Source organism: Chionomys nivalis, chromosome 6 (assembly GCF_950005125.1).
Source record: "Chionomys nivalis chromosome 6, mChiNiv1.1, whole genome shotgun sequence".
NCBI classification, from domain to species: domain Eukaryota; kingdom Metazoa; phylum Chordata; class Mammalia; order Rodentia; family Cricetidae; genus Chionomys; species Chionomys nivalis.
The window spans coordinates 2,654,579-2,660,017 of record NC_080091.1 but is presented as its reverse complement, the minus strand read 5'-3'; the positions used below and the strand labels follow the sequence as shown (position 1 = coordinate 2,660,017).

The following is a 5,439-nucleotide window of genomic DNA, read 5'->3' as shown; positions in this document are numbered from 1 at the left end:
CATCTTGTAAGTGGGGGCCCTGGCCAACAGGGAAACCTGATCCTGCTTTAAAAGACCCATTAGATAGCATCGATAGGAGGAGATGGGTAGGTTCCAAGGCAAGAATTCATCCAACAATCTGAAAAACAACATGAAAACACTAGAACCCAAGGATCTTACAACAGAAGGACTTGAACACCCTAACACAGAAGAAGTGGGAAAAACTGACTTTATGAAAACAATGGAGTCCCTTAAACAACATGTAAAAAATGCCCTTATAGAAATGGATGAGAAGTATAACAAAAAGTTTGAAGAAATGAGTAAATACGTAAATGATACCCTGGGAAACCAAGAAAAAATGATCAAACAGGTAATGGAAACAGTTCAAGGATTGAAAACTGAAATGGAAGCAAGGAAGAAAACACAAACTGAGGACCAGCTGGATATGGAAAATCTAGGTCAACGAGCAGAGACTACAGAAATAAGCATAATCAATAGAATACGAGAGATAGAAGAATCTCAGATTCTGAGGACACCGTAGAGAAAATATCTGTTCTATCTCTGATAGGTATTATTGAAGCTTTCTCCTTAAACATGTCACCAAGACATTATCTCAACAGTTTGTACAATACCAGGAAACAGTTTAAAATATTTTTATAATATATTTTAATGAAAATACTATTATAACCATATATACTGAAATCAATATATATGGTGTCAAGAGATATTTAACATTAAACTTTATAAATTTTCTAAAATATTCCAGAAATTGTCAGTGTTGTCAGTAGCTCCTCATAGGCTTCAGCAGCAACTAGAAAGAAAAGCAACAATTGTCAGTAGTATCAAGAACATCATTGGTGGCAGCGACAGGATGAGCAGTAACAGAGACATCACCAGTAGAATCTTATGTAGTGTCATGTCACAATGAATGTCATTGTAGTTGAGAAGTGGTGACAATGTGGAGTCTTATTTCATTGGCTTTATTATCACATGTTGGTTCTTTGGGGATGGTTATTTCCAAAATGATGCTATCCACATAAGTCACAGTGTATGGACAGAGAAAAATAGAAATAATATCTAACAGTTACATTTCTCTGATTAGCCATTCAGACAACACAAGTTTCATGTTAGATGTATTTTCAATATGATTGGAAAAGATAAGCATTTTTTCTAGTTTTAGGTAATGACTAAAGAGTCCTAAATATAGCACAAAATTTATTTATGATATGTATTGGAGCCAAAGAGAAATGGATTTCTAGTGCATAAATCAGCATCTATTTTAAACCACTGCTGTGGTCTAACTTACCTTGTTAAACTCATTTTAATGCATGTCACGTGTTAAATTAGGTTGAATACCCACATCATCACTGTTGACACAAATTTCAGAAACCATATTCCTGTTGTTACCATGAGCAGTGCCATGGTTGCTTCCCAAAGGGGCAGAAACTTGGAGTGAGTTGCATAGTGGGTGTATTCAGCTGGACTGGTAGCACTGAAATACTCATTAGCACTCTGAGGGTCGAAAGCGTCACCTGGAACATGAACAAGAGCAGATTCCTGATCAGTAGTGAAGCTACCACACTTGTGTTCTCTTCTAAGCAAGTTTCAAGAACAGGGTCAGAATGTTGCTGAGGGGGGAGAGAACGAGGAAGAAGGAGGAGAAAATGGCATTCACAGATTACAGTACCTACAGCCAAGCTGCAGCCCAGCAGGGCTACAGTGTTTACACAGCCCAGCCAACTCAACGAATGCACAGAACAACCAGGCATATGGGAAACAAAGCTATGGAACCTATGGACAGCCTACTGATGTCAGCTCTACCCAGGCTCAGAGCACTGCCACCTACAGGCAGACTGCATATGCAACTTCTTCTGGACAGCCTCCCACTGGTGATACCACTCCAACTGCCCCCAGGCATACAGCCAGCCTGTACAAGGATGTGGCACTGGTGCTTATGACACCACCACTGGTCCAGTCACCACAACCCAAGCCTCTTGTGCAGCTCAGTCTCCATATGGCACCCAGCCTGCCTACCCAGCCTATGGCCAGCAGCCAGCAGCCGCTGCACCTGCAAGACCACAGGATGGTAACTGCCCACTGAGACTAGTGAACCTCAATCTAGCACAGGGGGTTATAAACAGCCCAGCCTAGGGTATGGACAGAGAAATTACAGATAGCCCCAGGTACCTGGGAGCTACCCCATGCAGCCAGTCACTGCACCTCCACCCTATCCTCCTACACATCCTATCTTCCTCTTCACAGCCAACTAGTTACGATCAGAGCAGTTACTCTCAGCAGAACATCTATGGGCAACCTAGCAACTATGGACAGCAGAGTAGCTATGGGTCAACAAAGCAGCTATATGGGCAGCAGCCTCCCACTAGTTAACCCCCTCAGACTGTTTCCTATAGCCAGGCTCCAAATCAATATAGCCAACAGAGCAGCAGCTACGGGGAGCAGAGTTCATTCTGACAGGACCACACCACATGGTGTCAGGGGCAGGAGTCTGGAGGATTTTCCGGACCAGGAGAGAACCAGAGCATGAGTGGCCCTTACAACTGGGAGAGGAGAAGGAGGGGATTTAATCATGGAGGCATGAGCAGAGGTGGGCGGGGAGGAAGACTCGGTGGAATGGGCTCTAGAGAGCGAGGTGGCATCAGTAAGCCCGGTGGACCCATGGATGAAGGACCAGGTCCTGATCTAGGCCTTCCTATAGATCCTGATGAAGATTCTGACAACAGTGCAATTTATGTGCAAGGTTTAAATGACAATGTGAGTCTGGATGGTCTGGCAGACTTCTGTAAGCAGTGTGGGGTTGTGAAGATGAACAAGAGAACTGGGCAAAGCATGATCCACATCTATTTGGATAAGGAGAGAGGAAAGCCTAAAGGTGACGCCACAGTGGCCTAGGAAGATCTGCCAACTGCCAAGATTGCTGTGGAATGGTTTGATGGAAAAGATTTTCAAGGAAGCAAACTTAAAGCTTCTCTTGCCCGAAAGAAGCCTCCAAAGAATAGCATGTGGAGTGGCATGCCACCTCGTGAGGGCAGAGGGATGCCAGCACCATTCCGTGGAGGTCATAATAGCCCAAGAGGTCCCAATGGACCCATTGGTCACATGGGAGGCATTGGAGGAGACAAGGGGGCTTCCCCACCATAAAAACCGTGGGGCTCCTGAGGGACCCCCTCCGGAGGAGGAAATGTCCAGCACTAAGCCGGAGATTGGCAGTATCCCATGCAGGGCTGTGGAACCCAGAACTTGACCTGGAGAACAGAATGCAACCAGTGTAAGAACCCAAACCTTAGGGCTTCCTCCCTCAACCCTTCCAACCTCCTGGATGTGATCGTTGCCAAGGTGGCAGTGGTGGCATGCAGGGAAGAAGAGTTGGACTATTGGATTGTGGTGGTCCTGGAGAAATGTTAGGGGTAGCAGAGGTGGAGAGAAACGTGACTTCTGAGGTGTCCATAGCTTGGACTGAGATGAACGTGGTGGAGAAATACGACATGTTCCTGGGGGTCCTCCTGGATCATTAATGGAACAGATGGAATGAAGAAGAGGTAGACATGGAGAACATGGAAGACCAACGTAATGGATAAAGGCAAGCACAGTCAGGAACTTAGAGACCAGCCCTACTAAAGACCTGCAGAGTTGCATGGATGACCAGATTCATTTTTTAAAACAAGAAAATGTTTTAATTTTGAATTCCATATTTATAATGTTGGCCACAACATCATGATCATTACTGTCTGTACTATAGTGTTTACACCATTTGTGAAGAAATATTAAAACAAGTTAAATGGTAGTTTGCTGAGATTTTTTGTTCTTTTAAGGATCTTTCTTTTACCTTAACAATGGGAACTCTTATGAGCAAACTCAGTATCATTGTGGAAAACCAAGAGGGCCCCTAATTGTAACAAAGTTCATGGTTGTGATTGTCTTCAAAAACATTTCAAATGCTTATTAACTGACAAAAAATGATGTTGCAGAGGGTCAATGATGTCACCAGTGTGGCTACCAGGAGCAAGTTCAGCATCAGCATGTCTTCTTCCCCTTAACGCCCAGTGTAAGTCCTAAAGAAAGTGTGTGATTCATTGTGGTGTCGTGAAGTGTAGCTTCTAAGATTCCAAAGAGTGTCAACACTGTGACTTGTACCTGGAAATGTAGGTAATTCAGTGTCGCCGGTAGGTTGGGGCACAATGCCGTCGTCATAATTTGCAGGAAGAAATCCTTCCGGCTTGGTTTCTTCAACCTTAAGGAAATTTTGAGATGTTAGTTTTCATTAAATATGTCACTGATTATTATTCACTTTAGAAGAACTTATCTTTTAATGCCAGGACTTGACTTATAGTCCTCAAATAATTCTTTGCTCCGGGAAATTTTATAACAGTAACCACTGATATCGTGTAATTTTTGCTTCCTTTCTGTGTGATTCAAAGCCCCGAGTTTGAGAATCTTAAAAGTGGACCTGCTCAGCTTTATGTGTGGGTGTCTGTGTGTGTGTGTTTGTTGGGGGGCGTGGGCTGAGAATAACGTTCATAAGGTGGCTCTCTGTTTTCACCTGGTGAGGCTGCCCTGGTGGCATGCAGCGAGGATCAGGCGGACTTATGGACCGTGGTGGTGCTGGAGAAATGTTCCCAGGTGGCAAAGGTGAAGACAAAAATGGCTTCAGAGTTGTCAGTATCTTGGACCGAGATCGTTTTGGTGGAGGAATATGACGTGGTCCTGGGTGATGGAGGAAGGTCATTGATTAATTAATAAATAAACTGCCTGGCCCTCATGGGTTTGAACATAGGTGGGTGGTGTAAACAGAACAGAAAGCTGGGAGGAAGAGGAAGTGAACTCAGATGCAGGGCAGCTCCTCTCAGAGCAGATGCCATAAAGCTCTGACCCAGGATGGAAGTAGGCTAGAATCTTCCCGGTAAGCGCACCTTGGGGTGCTACACAGATTACTAGAAATTGGCTAAAAAATACGTGAGAATTACCCTAGAAGGGGCTAGATATAATGGGCCAGGCAGTGTTTAAAAGCATACAGTTTGTGTGTTGTTATTTTGGGGCATGAGCTAGCCAGGTGGCCAGGGGCAGGGTGGCAGGAACGCAGCCCGCAGCTCCCACTACACCTGGAGTCCTCCTGGACCACTGAAGGAACAGATGGAATGAAGAAGGGGTGGACCTGGAGGACCTGGAGGGCCTGCGTAAGCGGATAAAGGCGAGAACAGTCAGGAACTTAGAGACCGGCCCTACTTGGGAGACCTGCACAGCTGCATGGATGACCAGATTTATTTTTTAAAACCAGAAAATGTTTTAAATTTAGAATTCCATATTTATAATGTTGGCCACAACATCATGATTATTATTGTCTGTACTTTAGTATTTTCACCATTTGTGAAGAAACATTAAAAAAACTTAAATGGTAGTTTGCTGAGGTTTTTCTTTTAAAGATGGTTGTTTTAGGACTCGACA

General features: G+C 44.2%; 1 pseudogene; it reads left to right on the top strand.

The window, feature by feature from the left end:
* The first annotated feature begins 1,643 nt into the window (after nucleotides 1-1,643).
* On the top strand, nucleotides 1,644-5,214 carry LOC130876080 (RNA-binding protein EWS-like; annotated as a pseudogene).
* The last annotated feature ends 225 nt before the right edge of the window (nucleotides 5,215-5,439 follow it).